The sequence below is a fragment of the Pan paniscus genome, chromosome 12, assembly GCF_029289425.2.
Source record: "Pan paniscus chromosome 12, NHGRI_mPanPan1-v2.0_pri, whole genome shotgun sequence".
Classification (NCBI taxonomy): domain Eukaryota; kingdom Metazoa; phylum Chordata; class Mammalia; order Primates; family Hominidae; genus Pan; species Pan paniscus.
Window position 1 is genome coordinate 31,789,947 of NC_073261.2, and position 8,942 is coordinate 31,798,888.

Sequence of the window (8,942 nt, forward strand, 5' to 3'; positions counted from 1 at the left end):
ATGGAATCTATTTCGTCTCCTTTTGAATTTGGGATGACCTTAGTGACTTGTTTGAGTCAGTAGAATGTGGTGTGTGATTTCTGAGACCAGATTAGAAAAGGTCACCCATCTTTCCTAGTTCTTTGGAGCACTTGCTCTCTGGACACTCCCATGTAGAGGCCATTTGTAGATGTTACAGTCAACAGTCTTCACTCAGCATGGTCTTTGAATAATCTTAGCTCAGATCCTAGATATGTGAGTGAAGGGGCCTCCAGGTGCTTCCAGCCCTCAGCCACATGAGCCATTCAGGACTTTCCAGCTGGAGCCCCAGACATCATTTAAAAAGTTGAGCTGGCTGGGCTTGGTGGCTCATGCCTGTAATCCCAGCACTTTGGGAGGCCGAGGTGGGTGGATCACTTGAGCTCAGGAGCTCGATACCAGCCTGGCCAACATGGTGAAACCCCGTCTCTACTAAAAATGCAAGAATTAGCCGGTCGTGGTTGTGCACGCCTGTAATCCCAGCTACTTGGGAGGCTGAGGCAGAAGAATCGCTTGAACCCGGGAGGTGGAGGTTTCAGTGAACTGAGATTGTGCCATTGCACTCCAGCCTCGGCAACAAGAGCGAAACACCATCTCAAAAAAAAAAAAAAAAAGTCGAGCCATCGTTGCTGTATCTGTTTGAGTTCCTAACCCACAAAACCTGTGAGCATAATAAAATGGCTGTTCTTTTACTTCACTAAATTTGGGGTGGCTTGTTATACCCCCAAAAAATAACTGGGACACTTCGATTGCATATATTTCCTGTGGGTTCCATTTCCATCTTACCAATATATATCCTACAGTTCCTATAGTAATTATTTCAGTGAGGATCTTGAGTGATAAAACTTGTTTTTGTCTACAAATATCTTTTCCCCCTTACTCTTAAATAATAATTTTCATGGGTCTGGAACTTGAAGTTCATGGTTGTCTTCCCTCAGCACATTGAATATATTTATGTTTATTGTTTTTGGCAGATATTATTAAGAAAATTTGTCTCCAATCTAATTATTGATCCTTTTAAATTAAGCTGTATTTTCTCCCTAGTTGCTTTTAAGATCTACCTTTGGTGTTCTGCAATGTCTATTTGTATATTTATTTTTATCATGCTCAGTAATCAATGTGCCTCTTCAATCTGAAGATTCATGGCTATTTCTTGTTCTAGAAAAACTTCATGCATTATTTGTTTGAATGTGGCAAATATTATCACTTTCTGATTCATTTTGACTTTTTCTTCTGGAACTCCTATTAGTGGTATATTGGACTTTCTCGTTTTATTATCCATGTCTTTTAGCTTTTCTTTCAAATATTCTCTTTGCCAGAGTTCTGGTGAATTTCTGCAGATCTGCCTTCCAGTACACCTATTCTCAATTCAACTGTGTCTAATCTGCTGGCTTGCCAGTATATTGTGTTTACAAATTCAATAACCATATTCTTTCGTCTCTGTGGTTCTTTTCCAAATCTGTTGTTTTACACAGTATCCTGTTCTTTATCATTTTTATTCCTTCCTTTGTATTTTTAATCATTTTAATATGCTAATTTTATATCTCTTTTGGCTTGTCCTATTATTTCAGGTTCTTAGAGGTAATGATTTTCTTTTTTTTTTTTTTTTTTTTTTTGAGATGGAGTCTCACTCTGTAGTCCAGGCTGGAGTGCAGTGGCGCAATCTCGGCTCACTGTAAGCTCCGCCTCCCGGGATCATGCCATTCTCCTGCCTCAGACTCCCGTAGCTGGGACTACAGGTGCCCGCCACCACGCCTGGCTAATTTTTTTGTATTTTTAGTAGAGACGGGGTTTCACCGTGTTAGCCAGGATGGTCTCGATCTCCTGACCTCGTGATCCGCCTGCCTCAGCCTCCCAAAGTGCTGGGATTACAGGCGTGAGCCACCACGCCCAGCTGGAGGTAATGATTTTCTTGTGTGTTGTGCCTGCTGGCTCTCCTTCATGGCAGATGGTTTCTTCATGTGATTTGTAGCTGTTGTTTGTGAATTCATCTGCAGTGGAGTTGTTTTGTTCCATGGGAGTCCTATATATTCTGGATTGTGAAAATGGCCTCAGAGATGTTTTGTATTTGTTTCTGACAACTGCTCCCAAGGGCTCATGGGGGAGCATTTTTGTGTAATTTTTCATCTTGGGAATTCTTTGCCATATGGATATCATAAATTTGGCTGCCACCTTCATGAATAGTTTTGGTTTTCAGTTTTGATTTTTCCCAGGAAACTTTTCTGCCACCCAGAGGCCTGGGCAAAGACAAAATTCATGTGTCACCTCCTAGTTTTGTGGGTAATTCTTTTCTGAGGGGCCATCCTTCCAGGGTTCTTGCTTTATACAGAGGTCTCAGTTCCAGTTCTCCACAAGGCCACACCTCTGGATCCTAGTGGGTGTTGAACCCTCAGCTCCCGTTGGTGGGGCCCCCGTCGATGTCCAGTTTCTCACTGGGCCCCCTGGGTTAAAGCCCAAATCTGGCTCTAAGTTCTCTCTGTACACTCGACACCTCGATGCTTCTCCACTCCTTTTTCAAGTTCCGCTGTTGTTCTAACATCTTTCACTTATATTTGGTTCTGAGTTTCTCAGTGTTGGCAGGGGAGGTGGCATCAGCATTAGCTGAGTCCATGGTGTTGCCAGAATCTGAAGTCAGTGGTCTTGATGTTTAGCAGAGCACCTCAGGGAGATTTGGGGGCACGCAAAGTTAGGCCTGGGGATAATATTAGTTCAGAGGGGGAGCTGTACTGCTCTGCATGAGAAATAGATTTGGGGGTGAGGAGATTTGAATTGGCTCCAAGAGAGGGAGAATGAGGGGGCTGGGGGTGGAGGAAGGCTCTGGCTTATGAAGAATGAACAGTGTGATGTCATGTTGACACAAATATTGCAGGGCCCTTGAAAATAGGGGTTGGGGGTGCATGGTGGCTCACAGCTGGAATCCCAGGACTTTGGGAGGCTGAGGCAAGAGGATTGCTTGAGCCCAGAAGTTCAAGACCAGCTTGGGCAATATGGTGAGACCCCATCTCCACAAAAGTTTTTAAAAAAACTTATCAGGCATGGTGGCAGGTGTCTGTAGCCCCAGCTACTCAGAAGGCTAAGGCAGGAGGATCACTTGAGCCCAGGAGTTCGAGGCTGCAGTGAGCTATGATTGCACCACTGCTCTCCAGCCTGGGTGATAGAGAAAGACCAGGTCTCTAAAAGAAAGAAAGAGAGAGAGAAAATAAATAATGGTTTCCTGAGATTCAGTTTAACTTGGTTCTCTGTGCTGTGAGCTGCACTGTAAGCCTTGCCTCCCTGCTCACACTTTGTGTGACCCTAAACCTTCAGTAAAAGTTGCTGCTCACAAATGTCTGTGTCAGTGCTACCTGAGTAAAATCAAGGGGGAAGAGGCTACCTGGGTGCACTGGGCTGCAGGGAAGAAAACATCCGCAGGAAAGGAGACAAGGAGAAGGAGGGACCTAGTGGGAGATGATTGAATCATGGTGTGGGGGATCTTTCCCGTGCTGTTCTTGTGATAGTGAATGTGTCTCACAAGATGTAATGGTTTTTAAAACGGGAGTGTCTCTGCACAAGCTTTCTCCTTTGCCTGGTGCCATCCATGCAAGATGTGACTTGCTCCTCCTTGCCTTCCACCATGATTGTGAGGCCTCCCCAGCCATGTGGAACCGTAAGTCCAATAAACCTCTTTCTTTTGGAAATTGTCCAGTCTCGGGTATGTCTTTATCGGCAGCATGAAAATGGAGCCTTGCTTACCCCACCCACCCTGGAGTCCCTGGAGCCCTTGAGCAGGAGGCAGTGGGCTTCTCTCTGAATGGAGAAAGAGGATCCAGAGGATCCAGGCAGTCTCCTTACTTCAGCTCAAATAAATAGCACACTACCCTCAGCTAATGCACTCACCTGCAGCCTCCACTCGGAGTGACTTCTGCAAACATGCATGCTATGTCTGCAGTTCCTTCCAAAGCCTGCAGCCCCACACCCACCCAGTAGCCTCTGACTTAGCCACCTGGATGATCCAGAACAAACCTGAGAACAAAGAAGTGTGGCTTAAAAATGATACATGTCGCCCAGTACATGTACTGTACTTTTGCACATTTTCAAAGGACATGTGAGATTTCACTCAGGACCCTGATCTTTATTTTATTTTTATTTTTTTTGAGATGGAGTCTCTGTCACCCAGGCTGGAGTGCAGTGGCCTGATCTTGGCTCACTGCAACCTCCGCCTCCCAGGTTTCAAGTGATTCTCCTGCTCAGCCTCCTGAGTAGCTGGGATTACAGGTGTGCACCATCAAGCCAGGCTAATTTTTATGTTTTTAGTAAAGATGGGTTTTTGCCATGTTGGCCAGTCTGGTCTCAAACTCCCGACCTCAGGTGATCCGCCTGCCTCAGCCTCCCAAAGTGCTGGGATTGCAGGCCTGAGCCACTGTGCCTGGCCTTATTTTTTATTTTATTTTTGAAATAGAGTCTTGCTCTGTCACCCAAGCTGGAGTGCAGCCGCATGAACTCGGCTCACTGCAGCCTCTGCCTCCTGGGTTCTAGCGATTCTCGTGTCTCAGCCTCCCGAGTAGCTGGCGTTACAGGCGTGTGCCACCATCACACCCAGCTAATCTTTGTATTTTTTTGTAGAGACAGGGTTTTGCCCTGTTGTCCAGGCTGGTCTCAAATTCCTGGCCTCAAGCAATCCACCCACCTGGCGCCTCCCAAAGTGCTGGGATTACAGGTATGAGCCACTATGCTCGGCCTCATCTTTATTTTAGAATTAACAAAACGGTGGAGAACTTTGGGGTCAGTCCTGGTTTGACCTATACGAGTCACTCAGTCTTTCTGAGCCCCAGTCCCCATCTGTAATACACCCCAGTCCCACAGCCAGTGGGTGGCAGAGTCCCCACTCCGTGCTGCTGACTGTGCTAGGCTATTTCGTGGCACTTGCAAAGGCTCAGCACATCATGGGCCCCCAGTGTGTGCTGACTGTATGGCTGAAAGGATTGATGAGACACTAAAGTCCCCCATGAAGGCACAAACCAGAAAGTAAGTACTCGTCCAGTCACAATGAAAGGAATGAAAGCATAAGGACGATGTGCATGCACGTGTGGCGCCGGGGACCCATGCTCCAGGTTAGCTACTGGAAGACACAGAGCCTAACCCAAGCCAAGACAACTCAGATACACTGACAGGATTTGAGGACCCTGTCTTTCTTCCCTCCACCGAATATCTTCACACACAAGGAGGAGCAGAGAGAGGCAGCAGCAGCCCAGTCAGGGCAGAGGTAGTGCTTCGCTTCAGAGGGAAGTGTTGACTCTTAGCTTGCTTCTCAAAGCTCAAGTCGGGGGCTGGGCATGGTGGCTCACGCCTGTAATATCAGCACTTTGGGAGGCCAAGGCAGGCAGATAACCTGAGGTCAGGAGTTCGAGACCAGCCTGGCCAACGTGGTGAAACCCCATCTCTACTAAAATTGCAAAAATTAGCCTGGCATGGCGGCATGCCCCTGTAATCCCAGCTACTCGGGAGGCTGAGGTGGGTGGATTGCTTGAACCCGGGAGGCAGAGGCTGCAGTGAGCCGAGATCGTGCCACTGTACTCCACCCTCATGACAGAGCTAGACCTTGTCAAAAAAAAAAAAAAAAAAAAAAAAAAAAAAGCTCAAGTTGGGAGAGGAGAGGCTCCTTAAGACAGAATGGGCTGGAGTCCACTCCACTCCGGCAGGGAACATTTGGCCCTAGCTCTGCCAGGGTGGAGGGGGTGTCAGGAGACCTAGGGAATGGTCAATCCCTGCCTGTGGAGGATGGACCGTGCCCAAGGCCTGGGCAGTAGAGACAATGACAATGGCTGCAATGAGCTTTGACAATGGGCAAAAACTCAGAGGAGTGGAAGGAAGATATTTTCTTCCTCTCTGCGCTATTTTGGCTTTGGTGAGGGACCAGAAGGAACTCCAGGGATCTGGAAAAATTCTACTGGAGAAGTTGGTGATTTGTCCTTCTGGCCAGTAGAGGTGGTCCTCAGCTACAACAGCTCCCCTGCCCACCCACCCACAGTGCCCCCACAGCTGAGTTCCTGCGGGCTGGGTGCCAGGCGATGTGCATGCCGCACATGTGAGTCCCAGGTGCATGGGGTCTCCCAGCGCTCAGAGCCTCCCACCACCCTGCACCCAGGGTGCCATGCCCTCTCTCTTTCCCTGCACCCTATGGCTGCTGTTTTCCCTCAATATCCATTCTCTCCTTCTCTATTGTAATATTGGAACACTCCAATTTCTGTCTAGCTGGGCACATGATTGCCCAGAATGAAGCCTACACTTCCCAGTTCCTTGCAGCTGGATGTGGCCACACAACTAAGCTTTGGTCAATGGGATTCAAGCTGAAGTTTGGGCCATGTGTGCTCTTTCTGGCTGTGCCCTTTAAGGAAAGGGGCATGCCATGGCCCACTCTGGCCCCTTTTCCCTGCTGGCAGGAGGCATAACACTTCTCTTGACCCACCTGTCTGGGGCTGCAGATGCCCCTGTCCAGGAGGTTTGGCAGAGCCAGGGGCTGCCCTAGCCATGCTGGGTTGGAGGTCTCAGGGTCCTGGAGAGGCACAGTGCTTGTGACCTCACCTGAGCGATCCCACACAGGGCTCCACGGGCCCCACCTTGCAGTGAGAGGACTGTTGGGCACAGTGAATGGCCCCAAGAAAGGCACTGATGTCCTCTTCAGTAAGTGGGGGGCGGGGGGGGGTGGTTTACTGGTAAGAGCAGGTATTTACTGGTTAGTGCAGTTCCCTGTGTGGGAATGTGCTACTCATTACTCATTCAGCCCTCCTATCAGCCCGCACAGAAGGCCTCTTTATTTCCATTTTGCACATGAGAAAATTAAGGCTTAGAAAGTGTTGTTAGCCAGCCCACAGGCTTATGGCTATTAAAGTCTGGATTTGAACCCAGCTCTGGCTTCAAAATTTATGCAGTTGGTCACTCCATTGTTCTCCTTCCCCAGTAACTCCGAAAGATCCATCAGAGTCCTCCAGCTGAACGACTGGATCCCTGCCTGGCTGATCCCATCCACCACTGTATGACTGATCGCTCCATCTATGTTCCCAGTGCTGTCATCTCACCTGAGCTTCCACTTGGATTCTCAGTTGCCTTTGAGCCACCTGACTTGATGGTTAACAGCTGCCTCAGACACAGCTATCTGCTAGTACTGTGTTCCTCCCAGACTACCCTCAGTAGATCTGTGTCCCTCCCCGGGGCCCTGGCATCACCTCCCACTGTTGCCAGGCTTAGCCTTGGCTCTCCTGGGGTGCCCTTCCCTGCCTCGTGCCCTTATTAACTTCTCACAGTTCCCTTCCCCTCCTTGCATGCTTCCATTTTCTGCCCAACAGTTCCAGGTTCCTCAACCCTTGGCTCCTGCTGAGAATCTTTCAGCAATCCCCTATTTGCTACGGAAGAGTCCAGCCCCTCCACGGCACGGCCCCTGTGATTAGGCTGCCTTCCTGCCCCCCTCCTCACAAGTTGAAGGACCACTGCTCCACTCTACCCTGGGCTAGGCAGTGCTGGCTTCCCACCAACATCCAGTTTCTCCTTCTTCCTTAGTGACAGACCCCAATTTTTAGCTGCTCTTCCCGATAAAGACTACATTTCTGTTTCCCTTGCAGCTAGCTGTGGCCATGTGACAAGCTTCTGGCCAATGAGCTATAAATGAAAACGTTACATAGGCCCTCCAGTAAATCAGCTTAATTGCAAGCTGGCTTGGCTTAGCTTAGAGGAGTGCCCATTTGAGTCTTTCTCTTCCCTGATGCTTGGAGCTCTGATGTACTGGCTGGAGTTCCAGCAGCACTTTTGGTACATGACGTGACCTTGAGGCCAGTGCTAGAATGGTGGAGCTGAACAGCGGAGAAAGCCTGGGTCCCCTGTGACTGCAGAGGTGTCATGACTAGCTGGACTGCCTGTCTTCAGCTTATTTTATGTGAAAAAGAAATGAACATGCCTTGCTCAAGCCACTGTCCTTTTGGACATTCTCTTGCATGCAAGCAATCCTAATCCTACCTGATACAACCATACAGCACAGATCATGTCTCCGTTCCTATGCTTTTGTGTGTGTATTCCTTCTCCCTGAAATGCCTTTCATTCCTTTCCTGGCTGTTGAAATCCTATTTACCTTTCAGGGCACAATTTTAATAACTCTTCTTCCACAAAACCTTCACCCATTCCCTGGGCATAACAACCCCTCGACACCGCTGGTTTTCCCAGCCCTCAGTTTGGCCCTCTTGTAGCACTTACCTAAATTCCAGGGCATGCACAAAGTGGCTGAAGGATGAGGATTGGGTTTCCTTCAATCTCTGGTTACCCAGAACTGGGACAGTGCTTGGCACATAGCAGGCACTAAATCAATTCCTGTTGAACACACATGCATGCACACATGCACACGCATGCACACGCACACACGCATGCACACGCATACACACACTCCACACAGGGCAGGCACCACCAGGGCAGGTACCAGGTGTCTTTCCAGGACAGACACCCTGACAGTTGTGTATGGGGTGAGGGGGCACGGGAAAAAGGAAAACAAGAAACCAAAAGAAGAGAGGGCACACCTTTCCCTTGACCCTTCCCTCACGCACAGGCATGAGCAGCCACGCCAGGCCTGGAAGCTGTGCCTCTCTCCCCCAGCTCCCCTCTCTGGCAGGCTCCCCATTCATGCCCAGTGGGCGCTCCCGTGCTGGCTGCTGGCGGGGAGAACCAGGAGGGAGGAAGGCTGTGGAGGCGCCCGGCAGAATCAGGACCCAGGAGGACCGCAGCAGAGCGGAAGTGACAGCACAGACCTGTTAATAACTCTGGGCTGGTACTGTGCTACAGGCTGGCCTCCCTCTCCTCCCTCCCACCCCCAAGGCCCCGTGGGGGCTGCAGCTATTGGTCCAGAGGGCTTGTTGGAGTTGTTGGGTGCTCGAGAGGCAGGCCGACTTGGTGGCTGAGGGCGGCGC